This window comes from Pyrus communis, chromosome 2 (genome assembly GCF_963583255.1).
Source record: "Pyrus communis chromosome 2, drPyrComm1.1, whole genome shotgun sequence".
Lineage (NCBI taxonomy): Eukaryota > Viridiplantae > Streptophyta > Magnoliopsida > Rosales > Rosaceae > Pyrus > Pyrus communis.
In genome coordinates this window covers 34211131-34230159 of record NC_084804.1, presented here as the reverse complement: position 1 = coordinate 34230159, position 19029 = coordinate 34211131, and the positions used below count along the sequence as shown (strand labels likewise).

Sequence of the window (19029 nt, the reverse complement as noted above, 5' to 3'; positions counted from 1 at the left end):
ACAACAATCCGTTAAGCTCTTTGGAAACGATAAACATACACACCTTACAAGTCTAGTTCTAGCTCATATGCATATGGAATCTCTAAATCGTTGTGCTTACATGTAAGGCAAGATAATCACTCAACATAAACAAACACAATTATATCTATAGAATAATGGTAGCTAAGCATCAAACCATAAATAATCAATAATAAATTACGTTTGAAGATTCAAGAACACAAATATGAAAATTGCATCAAGTTCGTATTGAATTGAGAAACTAAAACAAGTGTTTCATCCTAATCTTAGGATGATAGGTTTGTAAACCAATGTATATCAAAAGCTAGAGAGAGAAAGGAAGAAGAAGAATAGAAAGAGAATTAGGGTTGTAAACCAATGTATATCAGTTGAGAAGATTGTATTTTCATTTATATAGCTGCTATTCATTTGTTTCTTACACAAGAAGTTACAACAGTAACTAACCATAACAACATTTCCTAACTAAGATTTAGTTGTGTGATTAGTGATTTTTGTTCTTAATTTTACTAAGATTTTGAGTTTTTCTCTCTGTTGTTTCTATGAATTTTTGCATGCTTTTTTTTTTTTTTTTTTTTTTTTTTTTTAATTTTCACTGTTTGTTTTGTCCATTGCAAGCTTACAATGTTTGATTAATTTCTATGGGGTGAGTTGTTAATTTTTCCTCTATTTATTCATGTTGTTTATGAATGCTTAAATGTTCTGTATCTAATTTTACTAACTCCTTATGTGTATTTTTAACAATGGTTGTCACTATTTAATTATTATTTTTTTTGTTATAAACTGTGCACATTTACTTTAAATGATTTTTTTTTTTTTTTGGAAAGTATTTAATTTGGAGATGATAGCTTAATGGTATAATAATTTTGTTGTAATGAACATTTTTCAATTGCAAAGTTTCGAACCAATACATGGATGTCTTGCATTTTGTTTGATACAATGATTTTGTTACTCGGAATTTTTCTATTAATTGAATAATTTATTTTTAAAAATGCCCAAAATTTATGCTCTTGAATTAGAGTTGTCAAAAATAAAATTGAGACTTGTTTAGTGTGTAAGCAAGAGGTAAATAAAAGTGTAAAAACTGAAATGTCTAAAATACCCTTAAATTTAACAGTCCATTAACAAAAGTGGGGAAAATGAGACAAAACGTTGAAAATTTCAAGAGGCAAAGTGAGACAAAACCAATTTCAGGGGATAAACTGATACTCGATGATAGGTTCAGAGGGTATTTCGACCAATAAGCCATTTTCTTATGAGAAAAGAACTTCCTGTTTTTTTCTTCCTTGAATAGGAAGCAATTCCTATCACCCTTTTGAAATTACTAAAAAACGTCAGTCCAAGTCTTAAAGTTGATTTAAACCTCCCTTAAGCTCTGTGTTCTATCTCAACCCTTGATGTATTAATGCTTCCTTTCTACTTGATTAAATGGATTGTTACGAGTTATGGAACTGAGAAAGCGAGTCTCAAATTTTGTGCTAGGACTATTTTGCAAACATTTCCAAAATAACTACTTTGAAAATAATCAATAACCGTGATCCTAAAAAGCGAAGAAGGCCCCACCCTTCCCTTGATCTAGCATTCGATTCTGCTCCTTCAACTTCTAGATATTCGAGATTTTTCATACCAACAAGTGGCTCTCTCATAGTGATTCCTAAATAAATTGTCTTTAAGTACTCCATGTCCCCTAGGAATCGGTCAAGTTTTGAGCATCTAGTCATATTGAAACATCTAAGAGACTTCAAATTACAAATCGAACTTGGAAGATTCAAGAGATTTTTGCAACTCCTTAGTTCTAATTCAGTAAGGCCTACCAAATGTTCAATTGATGAAGGTATTGTCTCAATTACAGTCCCACCTACATAAAGTTGGGACAAATTCTTCATCTGCTCCCCAAAATCTGGAATCTTTTTCACATTTGAGCAGTAAGAAAGATCGAAGGATTCAAGAGAATCAATTTCTACCTTACTTGGGAGTTTCTTAATGCTTTCGCAGCCATGAAAACACAAAACTTTAAGTCTCTTAAGGACTGCAATAGACGGGTGTATCTCAACTAAATTCTTACAACCCCAAAGATACAACTTCTCAAGATTTAGAATATCACTGAAATCTGGGGTGCTCATCAATTTATAGCAGAAGGTAAGATCAATATATTTCAAGTTGGGCAAATCCTGCACAGCACTGATAAAGTTAGAAAAAATTCTATAAAATGACATTTATTCTATAGTACTATTCTTACCTTTTTTTTCCCTCCCAAAGCCGAACGATTTTGCTACTAGGCATCTTAAGCTCAGTAAGAAAACACGGGTGAAAGCTTGTTGGAAGAAATTTGGAAGGATACCAACTCCAATGCATAACTCTCAAGGAACATGGAAGAAACTTGGGGCATGATGAAATGATCAAATTATCGAATTCCAGAAACCTTAGTACATGCATCTTAGAGAAGGTTTCACAATTCCACTGGCGTACTTCAATTTTGGGCTGGGGCAAACGTAAGGATATGGCTTCAATTGCTCCCGTCCCCTAACCATTAAGAATAAGGGGAAAATTAATTCATTAAGTCTAATATTATACTAAAGAAAATCATATCTTTGTACGAACTTGGTAATTTTACAGACATCCTTACCGTATTACTCATGAAAACATGAAAAATGTCATTGGGAAGCCACAACCTACTGCGTAGACCAGGATCTTCAGACTATTGACCAACAATTGTCCATGCCATTTCTTGTATCAAATCATGCATCCCTATCTTGTTTTCGTAATCCTTGTCTATGAAGGATCTCTCAATTAGCATATATATCATAATACAACTAGAAATTCCAAAAGAACTGTCTAGTATTCGTATTACATCCGTGATGCACTTCCCTTTGTGGAAACATGCAACATCGAGAAAAATTCTCTTCTCCATCGCCTCTAGTTCTTCATAACTGATTTTGAGTGAATTGAAAACTGTTGGCTTAGTAATTTTCTGAAGATTATCCAACTCACTCTTCCATGAATCTTGACCTCTCGTGTACAAAAAAGAACCCAACGTTTTAAGAGTTAATGGAAGGCCTTTGGCAAATTTTAGGAAATGCTCAGAGGGTTCCCAAAAATCTTCCTGGGGTTGTTCTTTTCTGAAGGCATTGAGACTAAAGAGCTCAAGAGCTTCAACATAATTCAATCCCTGCATCTTATATAATGTTGATATACCATGTTGGACTAGCAAACGTTCATTCTTAGTTGTAATAATAATTCTGGACTAGCAAACGTTCATTCCTAATTGTAATAATAATTCTACTTCCCATACCAAACCAACCTCGATTTCCAGCCAATACTTCTAGTTGGTTTAATTGATCCACATCATCAAGTACAAGAAGAACCTTTTTATTGCACAAGCACTTCTCAGTGAAAATGCTTCCGCACCCTTCATCCCAAATTTCTGCAATCTTTTCCCTTAAGATCGGGAAAAGAAGTTTCTTTTGAAGACCAACTAGAGCATGATCTCTTGCACAAACCTCTCTAACATTGTCAAGAAAACAGTGAACTTCAAAATGATGGAAAAGGTTATCAAAAGTTAGCTTAGCAAGGATTGTCTTGCCTATCCCACCCATCCCTATTACCCCAATAAAGCGAACCTCATTTGCATCATGAGCTAATAGCAAACTCAGTTGCTCAAGTGCAGAGTCAGTTCCGACCAACCTCCGCGAGTAATCTGATATCGTGAATGGAGCTTGCATTTTCCTCCAAACACATTTAAGGATGTCTTCAATCAGCTCTCTTTCACACCTGGAAGGAAGAAAAGTAGAACAACCAAACAGGGATTATAAGCAGCAATCAAGTATGACTTAAATAAGACATGGGGAAGTCATTCATGCATGCTTACTATTGGATGTCATTATTAAAAGTAGGGTTAAATATTAGAAGAATAACAAGTGGTGTCTACTGGTGATGGAGAAACAGCTCAGCTTGTGTCATTGCCTAGCTGTTATCTTCGGTCCTCCCTCTCACCTACTGTTTTCATCCATTGCTTTCGGCTCTTCTTGCTGTAAAAGCCAAAGCTGGATAATAGATTAAGTTTAGAGGGATTGCAGGTCATCATGATGTTGGCATTAGCTGTCATCTTCCCTCCTCTCTTCTTCTTGTTTCTTCTTCCATATATGCTGCATCTTGTAACTGTTTTATTCATGAAATATACATCAAAACGTCAACATGGTATCAGAGCAGGAAAAATAACCTGCTTCTGCATTTCTTCCAGCTGATCGTATTCCATCTCCGACATGGCGGAAGAGAATTCTTATTCGTTTGGAGATGAAAATTCCCAGATACCTTCCTCCTCAACCATATCTGAGGTGGATGTCAATCCAAATCAAAGATTAAGCTCGGTCTTGTTAAATGAGTTTAATTACTTACCTTGGTCGAGAGCAGTGAGTCTTGCCCTAGGTGGAAGGTCCAAGCTAGGGTTCATAAATGGAAGCATCGAAGTTCCTGATGTTTCTTCACCAACTTATGAAATCTGGCTTTGCAAGGATCAGCTAGTTATGTCATGGCTCCTAAATTCCATAGAACGTAAACTAGCTGAAATATTCAGTTATTCTGAATCATCATTCAAACTATGGGAGACAGTCAAGGAGATGTATGGCAGCCAGAACAATGCTGCACATGTGTTTCAATTGAAGAAGAACATTTCCAACATACAACAAGAAGGAAAGCCCTTTGTTCAACTTCTAGGCAGCATGAATAGCATGTGGAATGAGCTGGAAATGTATCAGCCTCACACAACTGAGGCGTCTTTACAACTGAAAAGGGCAAAAGAAGACAAGATATTCCAACTCTTGTCAAGTCTCGATTCAGGATACGAAGACCTACGAAGCCACATACTCATGAACCCCGAACTACCTTCCTTCACCAGCTTATGTGCAACAATCCAACGTGAAGAAGTACGAAGGAAAGTCATGCACAATGGCACAAAGACCAATGTAACTGAAGCAAGGGCTTATCTAGCCAACGAAAGAAAATACAAAGTGAAGAATCCACACTTAAAGTGCCAACACTGCAACTATACTGGTCACGTTAAGGAGACATGCTGGATTTTACATCCAGAATTGAAGCCAGAGTTCATGAAGGAAAACAAGGGCTTACAAAGACTGAATCGTGCACCACATAGAGCCAACAATGCAACTACCTCAACCTCTCATAGGTCTGATGCACTCAAGAGCTTCACTGCAAATCCAGCTGCACTCATAAATGAGTTTGCAGTGTATCTTCAAAGCAAGAAAGAAAGGATTAAGAGTGACCAAACGGTCGGCTTTGAAGATGGAAATTCAATAGCTTTGCTAGGCAAGTTTGCTGGATTTCTGACAGAAACACAACACATGGCCCAAGATGACATGCAAGGTATCATGACTACTTTTAAAACTGCTCTTAATGTAAATATGATGCATGATTTGTGGATTGTTGATTCGGGTGCCACAGATCATATGACCAACCATGTTTCTAAGTTTCACAAGTTTGAAAATTTTTCAAAACTGTCTCAAGTCTCAACTGCCAATGGTGAGAGTTCTAAGGTTTTAGGGAAGGGAAATATAAACTTAATATCGGACAAAATTGAGTCAGTAGCCTTATTTGTTCCTTCTTTTCCATTCAACTACTATCTGTGGGAAAAATCACCAATACCTTAAATTGTTTGGCCATTTTCTCTCCTCACAATGTCATTTTTCAGGATTGCCTCACCAAGAAGACGATTGGTGAAGGGTTTTACCTAGATGGCCTCTATTACATATCAAAAAGCAGTCCCAGAGGATTTCAAGCCAAGTCCAGTCCATCCCAAGATAGTCAATTGTGGCATCAACGTTTAGCTCATCCTTCCCAACCTGTTTTGTCTTCCTTGTTTCCAAACTTAGGGAATGATTTAATTTCGTGTGAAACATGTCATTTGTCTAAAGCCACCAGATTGTCTTTTACCTCATCCTTATCTAGGACTAGTAAAGTTTTCGAACTAGTTCACTCAGATGTATGGGGACCAACGTTTGAATCTTTTGATGGTTATAAGTATTATGTAACTTTTGTCGATGATTTCTCTAGAGCCACATGGTTGTACCTTTTAAAGTCTAAGAGTGAAGTGATTGAAGTTTTTAAGGACTTTCACAATCTTGTTAAGAACCATTTTTCCTCTCAAATTCAAACCTTAAGATCTGACAATGGCACCGAATATATGTCCCATATCATGTCATTATATTTGAGCAAGCATGGTATCATGCATCAAACAAGTTGTGTCGGCACACCTCAACAAAATGGTGTAGCTGAAAGGAAAAATCGTGACATTCTGGAAAAAACGAGAGCATTAATGTTACAAATGAACGTACCAAAGAGATTTTGGTCACAAGGAGTCATGGCGGCTGTGTACATCATCAATAGACTTCCTAGCCGAGTCTTGGGGTTTAAATCTCCACTTGAAGTCATGAAAGGAAGAAAAATCGACCTCTCACATCTTAGAGTCTTTGGCTGTGTCTGTTTTGTTCATATACAGTCACACCATCGAGATAAGTTGGACCCTAGAGCTCTCAAATGTATTTTTCTTGGTTATTCATCAACACAAAAAGGATATAAGTGTTATGATCCTCGACTAAGAAAAATAATTGTATCTAAAGATGTACGATTCCATGAAGCTAACCTTTTTTTCAGCAAATCACATGAAGCCACAAGTCAGGGGGAGTGAATCTTAGACCTAATTCCTCTACCAAGAATCTGTACTTCTACATCTCCCATTGAAGTCAATAATGAAGGTACTCATCCTGATAATTTTGTGCATGATGATGACTCGGTGCATGATGATGACAACGGCAACATAGAAAATCCTCAAGGTGTGGATGACAATTTGAACGAGGATGAGACAAACCTCCCAGTACCTCGACGCAATCCTCGGCGTGATAGACAACCTCCCACAAGGTTTCAAGATTTTGTCACATATAAACCGAGGCATCCAATTTCAAATTGCGTGTCGTATCAAAAGGTAACTCCATCTCATGCTGCCTTTCTTAACAACATTTCAAGTCACAGTGAGCCTCAAAACTTTTATGAGGCTAATAATCAAGTTGTGTGGAAAGAAGCAATGAGAGATAAACTCAAAGCACTAGACCAACACAAAACCTGGAGCATCACCAAACTTCCACAAGGAAAAAAGGCAGTGGGCTGTAAGTGGATCTATAAGATCAAGTTTAATTCTGATGGTTCGATTGAGAGGCATAAAGCCAGGCTGGTGGCTCGAGGATTCACTCAAACATTTGAGGTGGATTACAAGGAAACATTTGCTCCTGTTGCAAAAATGAACTCAGTAAGGGTTCTATTGTCTGTTGCTGTCAATAAAGGTTGGTCTATGTATCAAATGGACGTGAAGAACGCCTTTCTACATGGTGATCTTGAAGAAGAAGTCTATAGTGCCACCAGGACACCCTCAAAGCCAAGAGCCTAATTTGGTGTGTAAGTTACATAAGTCAATTTATGGACTGAAGCAATCACCACGTGCTTGGTATGCAAAACTAAGTACAGTTCTTCATAGCATTGGTTTCAAAAGGAGTAATGCAGATTCATCATTATTTGTTCGCACAAGAGCTGCAAGCAAATTAGTTGTGTTGATATATGTGGATGACTTAATAATTACAGGTGATAATGTTGCTGAAATCACCACACTCAAACAGTCACTTCAACAACAATTTGCGGTTAAAGATCTTGGGGTGTTGAAGTATTTTCTTGGAATCGAAATGGCATCTTCTTACAAGGGACTATTTCTTAATCAACGAAAGTACGTCATGGACCTACTTAAAGATGCCAATATGAGTGATGCCAAGCCTGCACTTACCCCTCTTGATAGCAAGCTCAAGCTTGACTTGGGAGGCACGCCACTCTCGGATATCAGCTTATATCAAAGGCTTGTCGGCAAGCTGATCTACCTAACGATCACCAGACCAGACATCTCACATTTAGTAAGTATTGCCAGTCAGTTCATGCACTCTCCCACCATCGAGCATCTGAACCTTGTCAAAAGAATCTTACGTTACTTAAAAGGGTATGTTGGTCGTGGCATCCTCATGGCAAAGAATGACAACACTCAAATCATGGGGTACTGTGATGCTGATTGGGCAGGAAACGCAATCGATCGCAAGTCCACCACTGGTTATTGTACCTTTGTTGGTGGAAACCTGGTCACGTGGAAGAGCAAGAAACAAACTGTCATCGCAAGATCAAGTGCCGAAGCTGAATATCGTGCAATGGCCTCAACCGCGTGTGAGCTGATATGGCTAAAAGGACTTTTATGTGACTTAGGTGTGTTCACAGCTCAACCAATGACCTTATTTTGTGACAACCAGGCTGCCATGCACATAGCATAAAACCCCGTCTTTCATGAGAGGACGAAGCATATTGAAGTTGACTGTCACTATGTCCGTGAACAAGTACAGTCGCAGGTGATTCAGACACATTATGTAAAAAGCTTCGATCAGCTGGCTGATATATTCACCAAACCTCTGGCTTCTCATCAGTTTCAAAGACTCCTCTCCAAGCTTGGATCCATCAACCTACTGGATCCAGCTTGAGGGGGAGTATTGGATGTCATTATTAAAAGTAGGGTTAAATATTAGAAGAATAACAAGTGGTGTCTAGTGGTGATGGAGAAACAGCTCAGCTTGTGTCATTGCCTAGCTGTTATCTTCGGTCCTCCCTCTCACCTACTGTTTTCATCCATTGCTTTCGGCTCTTCTTGCTGTAAAAGCCAAAGCTGGATAATAGATTAAGTTTAGAGGGATTGCAGGTCATTATGATGTTGGCATTAGCTGCCATCTTCCCTCCTCTCTTCTTCTTGTTTCTTCTTCCATATATGTTGCATCTTGTAACTGTTTTATTCATGAAATATACATCAAAACGTCAACACTTAGTTAAAGTTCCTCAAATGCAACCCAAAAAGGTTGGACACTAGTTTTAGATCAGCTTTCCACTGGGTCACCTTCGTTTTGTCTTCAGTACTAATGAACTTTTTGTCATGCTCAGGAAAGGCTTCAGCAAAGGACCCCCTTTGATTTCCTACGTCAGAGGGGTTCACATCATAAAAGACTGGGAGAATTGAGTTGGTGGCTTTCATGCATTGAACAATATTTGTAAGTTCGTCCAAGCACCATTTGGAAGAAGCATAGTTTGGCGAGAGAACAACGATTGCCGTATTTGATTCTTTAATCGCACATGGGAGCCCCAGAGGAATACTTGCTCCTCTTTCAAGCTCTCGAACATCAAAGAAAGTTGTAATCCCATGTCGTTGCAATTGGTGGTATAAATAGGAGACAAAACCCTTGCGGGTGTCTGCACCCCTGAAGCTCAAAAATACATCGTACTTCCATCGAGGAGGTGATTCAGATGAAAGAAGAGGTGCAGAGGCCCTGTGGGTGCTCAACGCCATTGAAAACTGACTCCACACGATCTGCAAGAATTTAATGAAGCAAAGTGAAATTATAGCAGACTACGAAGAGAGGTTTTTTCTTGTTTTCGTTTATGTCAAAGTGCGCAAGTAAATAAAAGATTAAATATTTCATGATTGATTGTCTCTGACCTCACTGCTTAGAGCATCTATTTAAAATTGCACCAATTTTAATTATTTGTCTCTGACCTCACTGCTTAGAGCATCTATTTAAAATTGCACCAATTTTAATTATTCTCACTGCTTAGAGCATCTATTTAAAATTGCACCAATTTTAATTATTTGTCTCTGACCTCACTGCTTAGATCTCGAATCTTGATTTGCCCAAGTTTATTAAATCTGGATAAATATATTAACAGTTGCATGTGGTGCCAAAACAATTTCCACCTTAAAGTAACGAGGAAATAACCAAGAAAGAGCTGAAACCGGCAAAAGACCAGAGTGAAAAGACAAAACTTGACCACCAATACAGCGTGAAAGCAAAGGCAAAACCAGAAATTTAAAACCGGGAGAGCTACCTTAAATTTATGCTAGCAGGATTAAATATTTGACATAAAATATCTTACTACACTAACTATAGGTATGTTAGTGTCGCCATTGACCCCTGCAGACACTATACAACCCATTTCCTCAATGATGCGGATCTGCCTATGTTATGGAATCCGTGAAAAGGTGGAGCCATTTCCAACTATAGGCAGATAAAATTAAAACAAATCGTTGTCTATAATTAGACGGTTATAAAAACCATTAAAAAATGTAAGCATACTTACAAAGTAAAACCTGTACGAACTCATAATGCAAAAAATTAGTTGTCTGTTGCTTGTGTTGATGTTGTTTCAAGAGGAATTGATTTGACAAGTGGGAGGGAAATTGCTGCTTGGATTGAGTACAGAGAAGATGTGAAGATGATCCGGGTTTGGGTCGGATACTCGCCAACTAGCCTCCGACCCCTCTTCTTGCTGCTTAGACGGACCTCTCTAACCAGTTCAAGGAGTTCATGCGTGTTTGATTCTCTGTTACGATGCATAGACACGAACACGAATACCAAGATAGGACATGGGTATACGTCAAATTTTTAAAAACAAAAATACAATACGTCAGGGATACGGTAATTAAAAAATATATATATATATATAATATGTAAAATGCAATAATATTATAATAATACAAAAAGTTAAAAACAGAAAAACAACATACTTCGGCCTGGTTTGGTACTGATGTGATTCTAGAAAAAGCTAGTATAAAAAAAAGTTGGGAGTTGTTTTTGTGTTTGGTAAACATTTAGTTTCAGCTTTTTTTCACAGTTTTGGGTGAAAAAAAGCCAAAAACAAGAAGCTGCAAAACCCAGTTTTCAAAAATCGGTTTTTTTTCACATCTGTTTTACATAAAAGTTTACCAAATACTATAATACTGCTTTTTTTTCTTTTCAAAAGCACTTTTACAAAAAAGTTTACCAAACACTCTGCTACTTTATTTCACAGCTGCTTATTCTCACAGCACAGTAGAAACAACTTTTTTTCAAAACAAGCAATACCAAACCAGCCTTTCATCAAATTCGAATGGACTATGGGGTAGCGGTATGGGTATTATAATATATTATTGTGGGTAGTGGTATGGATATAATAATATTAGTTTCAACTTTCAGAAAAGCAAAACGCTTTATAATCAGATTAAGCTTTTAGTTTCAGTTTCAGAGATGGGTTTTGTGATGTGCTCGGGGAATCAGAGATGGGTTTCACAGTTTTACTATTAACAAAGTGAAAACAAAAGCTCACCACTCACTAGGAGTTGCGGACAAAGATAATGGAGACGACGGAGCAGTTGTAGACAAAGAAGATCGAGACGACGGCGCAGTTGCAGATGGAGCAGTTGTAGACGGAAAAAATTTAATTACTTTAGCTTTGGATTTAAATTTGGACCGTTAGATTTTTTTTTTTTTTTTTTATCGTTGGATTTCATTCAATTAGATCTTAACCGTTGAATTCAATGAATTTATAATTATAAAACTAAAAAAAATATACATATATGATGGTATAACTCAACTAACCTATGAGGAATTCTAGGCTAAATTTGGCCCAGAAATGAGTTTTGAGTTTTAACTCATATTTTCCGCAAGAGTTGTAGCAAGTTGGGATAAATTTGAAACTTAAAATTTAAGTTTTACTCTAAGAATTGTAGTAGGTCTGAAAAATCATAGCTGCGAGCTGGTTATTAGCAAGGCACTCCTGACAGAATCTCCCACTGGGATCAAAGATAAGTAGTGTCTCTTGGTCTTGGCTGCATTTTCCTGCAACAACACTTACGAGTTCCATCACACTCATCAAATGGGTAGTATATTTGTCGCCCCGGAGGGTGAAGATTAATCCCGAACTCACAAATACAAGCGACTGAATTCCATGGGAGAAAATCCTTGCAAATATAACATCTTGGGTGGCAGGATGTGTGGTAAGGCCGGCCATTATTCCCACAGAACTCAAGATAAAAATTGGAAAAATGCAATTTATTTATTGCAAGTTGAATATATCTCCCCTCAAAAGCTTGAAATACTTTTGTTTATTGCAAGTTGTACTCCAAAATAAGGCCCCCAAATTTCAGCATCAACCACTTGCCCTTCACCCAAGTTGACCGAACCCAACCAATCACAATTATTTTCTTGTAGTACTCCTCCAGCACCTATATTTCCAGAACTGTTGAACCGAGAGCCATCAACATTAAGCTTAACCTTCCCTTCAAGAGTCGTGCACCAATCTAGAGACAGCTGTACTGTAGGACCACTAATGCATACAGTATAAGAGGCTTCAACCCACTCGTTCACAGCCTTAACAATAATATTTTTTGGAGATGCGGCATAACAAAGTTATCTTAAAAAAATTCTTTATTCCTCCATTTCCATATATACCAGCATGTGAAAATAAATATACTACCCCAACCAATTTGTTTACACCATACTGCCTTCGATTTCAAATTAGCTAGTAGGCAGGCTTCAACATCAAGGTTAAAGGACAACCATACATGTCGAGGCATTCCCATTAATTCCCAAATACTCCTTGCTCTTGAGTAGTCCTAAGTATATGAAGAATAGTCTCTGAAGGCCAAGAGCATAAAGTACAAGAGGAATTGAGAGTCGAGTTTCTCTTGGCATTTCGCTCATTTGTTAAGAGCCTATGGTAATTAACCAAGAAAGATCTTAATTTTTGGATGGCACTTCAATTTCCATATAAAAATACCATGGAGAATCAGGTCATTCATCTCCATAGAAAAGGAGCTCATAAGCTGTTTTGACATTGAATTGACCATTCGAACTTTGTCTCCATATTTGCTTATCCATCCCAACACACAAAGCACCAACAGGGTGACTAGCTATTATTTAGACCAACTCTTAGGGAAGATCATTCCTTAATTTGTTTAGATCCCACCAACCATCTTTAATGTAAGCAGCAACACAAAGATCGTGGACATATCACTAACACAACTTTATGTTCTAGTCCAATGACATGATTTAAGTTGAAACTTGATCTATTCTGAAGTGGTTATAGGATGAATAAACAATAAAAATGCCTATAAGGAAAATTGATTTACTCCAAATGTGTTACATGTTTTGGTTATGGTATATTTTTCTTTTTTTTCTTTTTTTTTCTTTTTATATTTCTCTTCATGAGATACGTTGATGCACATATTTTGGACCCATAAAGGTTAATCAATGTTAAGCTACACATGGTGAGTTTCATGCTTGGATCAGTCAATTTAATAAATTTAATTATAGTAAAATCCTGAAGTAATTGGGACTCACTCTCGTTTTGGACTTCTAATCTATGGTGTTTAAAATTTTAAGCAATTTTCATGCATAATTTTGGTGAAACAATAAATTAACGAGTGCTTTGCCCATGTGGGAGAATAAGTATAGGAAATTTTTGAGCTTCACGCTCATTAACTTCTTTGACATATATTGAGTTCTAAAAGATTGTGGGAGTTGTTCTTTGTGTTGTCATAATCGAGTTGAAAGCGAACAGAAGTTTTTTGTGAATTTTCCTCCGAACAGTCTGGTTTAATGTATATCCCACGTTTCCCGTTCTCTCTGCAATCAAATTATCCCAACCTTCTCCTCTTGCTTCACATCACATGGTGCTAAATTGGCAGCATACCGATGAGGGCATTTTTAGGCTTCAATTCTGTATCTGCAAGTTACGATATGTATTGGGATAAATATAATGGTCCTCCTCTATGAAAAGAATATGACCATTGTGATCCTTGGTCTCCTTCATCCATCCCACACTGTTCATTATCCACCACCAATGATGTTTTAATGACACAATCTTAAGAGACCGGTGGACTGTTTCATTTTTGCATCATCCCGTTCGTTACGGTCTGTAGGCGAAACCCCTGGAAAGTTATTGGGAAAGACGTGGCGCGAGTAAGGCGCAAAAATGTGTTTCACTTGGCAAATCTGATGAAGGCATATGTATTAAATTTTCCTTCTATAATGAATACATGTTTAATATTTTGCCCTTGCATACGGTTTCATTGGATGGTTACATGTTAGTCTTTTTAAAGAGTTCGAAGGTAACGAGAACTAATGTTTAGTATCGATCCGGTCATGGTCTAATTGATTCATACCATTTGAGTATCTTTGTTATCGTTTTGTGTATCTATCGTGCATGCTTACATGAATGTTAGAGAAAGATTGTGCATGAAGGATTGTAATACTTTTGTAAATTCTCTTTCATAATTATGCATGAGTGTTTGATTCTTGAAAGTTGGCTGCCTTTGCTTTTTTTTTTTTTTTTTTTGGAAAGCTGCGGTATATATTTCAAGAGGACAAAGTCCATGGAAACCAGTACAAGAGCTGGGAATTAACACCAGCAGTGAGACCAAACCAAATTAAAAGGCTGGGAAAAAGAAACCAGTACAAAAACCACTAGTTACTGCTTTCAGATAGCAAGACATGAAGAATAATGTCCGGTGGTTCCTCGAACCAAGCACGATCACATGAGGATGAGAGAGCAGAGCGTGCAAGACGGTGAGCAGCCTCGTTTCGTTGGCAACGAGCATGGGCAATAGAAGCTCCAATGATCTCGGTCAACATAGCTTTCGAATCTTTGATGATATGCCCAATAAAAGACATGTCAAGGAAGATCGAATTTAATGCTGATGTGATCTGGAGTGAATCAGACTTAAGGACAAAATTTTGTAAACCCCTAAGCTTAGCCAACTGCGGCCATTCACGAGCCACAAGGGCTTCAATGTGAATAGGTGACGATACATACTCGAAGGTCTTAACGCAAGCCACAAAAAAGCCCTCATCCTCATCCCGAATGACCACCCCAATTCCTCCTTCTACCATCTGGGTTTCACTCCACGTACCATCAACGTTGATATTTAGGAAGCCAATGGGCTGTTTACTCCACCGCAGCTTGGGCAGATTCCCACGAACCTGGGGGACAGGAACACATACATCTCAGAGTTCTGCCACCAACTAAGGGCTCGAGCAACAACCAAATCAGGTCCCTCACACTTATCATTCCAGAGCATCTCATTTTGGGCCCCCCATAATGCTCACCAGACCATAAAACAAAGCTCAAACCAAGATAGGCCCAGATGTGATGCAAGGAAGAAAGCCCAATCCTTCATCGAGTTTCCAGTGTTTCCAGTTGGAGGTTTCCTAATGCATGTGGATAGCCAAGCACAAGAAGCATAGTAACAATCCCTCATTAGATGAAGAGTGGATTCCACCATACCTTTGCATAGCACACAATGTGAGTCAATAACGACATGACGCTTAATAAGGTTCAGACGGTTGGGGATAATGTCACGGCAGATTTTCTATACTCCAACCTTAACTTTGAAGGGGGGGCCTTTTGTTGCCCAAATCTTCTTCCATAACCCAGCATATGAATTGGTCCCAGTGGATGGTCCAATAAGCGATGGATCCCTTAGAATTCCATATGCCACATGATATACACTTTTCACCGTGAATCGACCTCTTTGTCATAGTGCCAGATGAGCTTATCAGTTGGACGCTGCAAGCACAGTGGCATGGATACAATGGCATTAAACTCAACATCAGTAAAGAGGGATCTGATTAAAGAAACCTTCCATTGATGTGATTCAGGACAAATAAACTGATTGACAAAGACTAGCCCGTAGTGAGAAGGTTTGGGTGAGAAAACCCTGAACCGCGAAGGGTACGGTATCCAATGGTTATCCCAAATTTTGGCAAAATCACCCATTCCAATCTGCCAACGAGAGCCCATCTCAATCACCGTTCTCGCGGCACAGATACTTCTCCAACAGGGCAAAGCGTTGGATTTCACCTTTGCCTCAAAGAAGGATACAGTGGGGAAATACTTAGCCTTCAAAGTTTGGGCCGCTAGCGATAACAAATCATTAACGAGTCCCCAGCCCTGCTTTGCTAGGAGACCCAAATTAAAAGCGTACATATTCCTGAAACCCAAGCCACCCTTATTTTTTGGTAAACATAATTTTTCCCACAACATACAGTGAATCTTTCTGGAATCATTAGCTCCAATTCCACCAGAAGTAGGCTACCATCTTACTTAGGTCATCACAGAAGTACTTAGGTAGGAGGAAACATTGCATGGCATATATGGGTATAGCCTACCCCACTACCTTAATTAAGATCTCATTGCCTGCTGCACTCAACATACGCCTCTTCCAGCCCTGGAGGCGTTTCCAAAGCCTCTCCTATATATGGTTGAAACAAGCTTTCTTATTTCAGCCCACCAAAGTAGGTAATCCTAGATATTTTTCATGCCGGTCCACCCGTACCACACCCAGAAGACTGCTTGGTGTATCCTGCTCCGGTCGTTTCACATTTCTACTTAAACAAACTGAGGATTTCTGAAGGTTTATAAGTTGAATTGCAACAGAAATAAAGTGTTCTAGTGGGTAGAAGAAATTCTTGAGTTGGAACAATGTCTTCGACAAGTATCAAACTAGTTCCTTTTATGTATGCTTGTGATTAGGGTTTTCTGTTAGACTAGATTTCACTACAACACTGTAGGCTTTTTTATTCCTAACCTGATGCACCTGGTCTTGTTAATAAAACTTGTGTGACTGTTTAAATAATGTGGTTCTTTGCAGAATGGGGAAGAAATGTCAACGCGGCTTTCGATTGTTTTGTTTTACGAAGGAAGATTTAACTACCTACGTTGGTTCCCTAGCGTTGCCGAAAAAGCAATGAAGTTCCAACTAATTTTAGTGAGGAATTTAACAGCGTGAATGTAGCTTCCACTTCCTCCACATTAATTTGAAGATTTCTCCAATCAACTCGGTGTAGTGTTCGTGCCATGCTCAGCGGCCCAACTATACATCCTACCAAAAGTGACACCTCTACATGAAAGATTGTACATGTACCAAAGCGACACAAGCCATCAAGTAACACAACCAACTAAACTTCGAGAGTATAACTTACATGAACAAGATCACAAATATAATAGTGTAGTCTAAGTCACACCACAAGATTAAAAGTATGGCCCAAGAATAGGGGTGGGCATCAAACTGACTGATCTAAACCGGTCAGCTTGGTTTGGTTATGACCAAGAAAAACGTCAAGCAATTTAAAAATCGACTGAACCAATTTATTTTTGGTTTGGTTTGGTTTTAATACTTTTGAAATCGATCTAAACCATACCGAACCGATCATGTATATTTTAATTATTATTTATTTATTTTACACATGTCAACTTATTATAGGTGATTTAGAGGTCTTATCATACATTTATGTGAGGTTGTAATTAATAAATCATTTGTTAGCATGAGATTTTATTTAATTGAAACTTAATTTATTTGACTCGATGTACTTTATCCGAAAAACTTAATCTTTCAATCGAATCGGAATGCATGAGATGTATGGATGTTTAGAAGGTTAAAACTCTTGAAAATGTTGTACATTTTTTATTTATGTGTTGAATAGTCTTAAACTGACCAAATTAAACCGATTAACAATGGTTTGGTTTGGTTTGGTTTCAATTGTGGTATTAGTCAAAACGAACCAAATCCAACCATTGAATGCTAGCTAGTTGGTCCTGTTGTATTTTATGTGCCAAACTGAATCAAACCGATCATCGTCCACCCTTATCTAAGAAGACGAAAAACGAACATATTGGTCCATAACAAATTTTGAAAGAAATTTGCATAATCAAGTTAACATAATGTGCTCTAGTTTTCCGTGCTCAAGTTTGAATCTCCTCCCGATAGTTTAAGATGATTTAGTATAATTTATTGTATGGTTTCTGAAAAATCTAGAAAGAAAATCAGATAACGTAATTGGGTTTAGTCTAAAATACAAGTGAGTTGTAATTCTCATTTCCTCATTCACGAATTAGGATACAGGTACTTACCGACTGGGAAACTTGGAAAAATAGCCCAAATTTGGATCATGTATAGAATTTTAACCAAATAATTATTCATAATTCTAACCAAAATATGACATGTAAATACACTACAATACCCTTTATTAACCAATACAATTACAATGCCCTTTTATTAGCCCTCTTATCGGAGAATTCCTTTCAATTTTTTTTCTCTAAGCACTAACGCCCACCCAGCTTACACAACCACCACAACAATTTGTAAAACTTGTAATCCACCCTTTCTGAGCTAATTGGAATAAAATGGTGAAGTCCCACAAAACTAATGAGACTTGTCTCAAAATTTGTAAAACTTGTAATCCACCCTTTCCTCGCATGCGTTGAGACAAGCCTCAAGCCGGATAAATGACACATGGTGTTGCATTATTTATTATTACATAGTTACTTCATGACAGGACACACGACTCCGACTACCTGCAGTAGCACTTTATCCAGCACCCACAGCTCAATCCAATGCCAATTCATTCCCATGCACTACCTCCTTAGAAGCTCCTTTGAAGTCGAGATGTTCCGTACTCCAGACTCCAGTGCTCACCAGATAGATCTTTCCCTTTTGACAAAAAAAAAAAAAACCAGAAGAAACCTATCAAATGAAAAATCCATATAACTCTTCGAGATTTTCTTTCTATGTGAAACCTCATAATTAAACCGGCTTTTCTCCTTCCTTATTGATTTGGATGGTGATAGTGGTTTAATTGGTTATAGATGGTGGTGGGGTGGCTTCGATTGGGTTTAATTGATTGGTGAGTGGGATGACGGTGGTGGTGGTGGCGGCGATGTACTTGATGGTTGAGGTTCTGACGGTGGTCGTGGCATTCTAGGTGATTCTTCATCGACAGAAGTTGCTAGCTTTAAAATTTTTTTGTTAAGGGTGTCTAAGTACTTTTATGTCAAAATATGGTTAGAATTATCTAAAACATAATAATTGGTTAAAATTCTAGAGAACTTTATGGAAAAGCTTTCGGTACTTTTCATTTTAACGAAAAAACATATTTTTATACTAAAAAGTCAATTATAATACTATTTATTTTACCCTTTATTTTATTCTTATCTTTAATACTTAAAATTTTCACACATTTTTTATTAGTTTTCCTAAAATTATGTGGTTCTAATTTTGGCTAGTTTTCCAAATATCCCTGCCGACTTAATTTGTTCATCCAAACCGACTTCCCACTGTCA

The 19029-nt window shown here is 37.7% G+C and overlaps 1 pseudogene; it reads right to left on the bottom strand.

Annotated features, from left to right (window-relative positions):
- Positions 1-1499: 1499 nt before the first annotated feature.
- Positions 1500-9457, bottom strand: LOC137725096 (disease resistance protein Roq1-like; annotated as a pseudogene).
- Positions 9458-19029: the final 9572 nt, after the last annotated feature.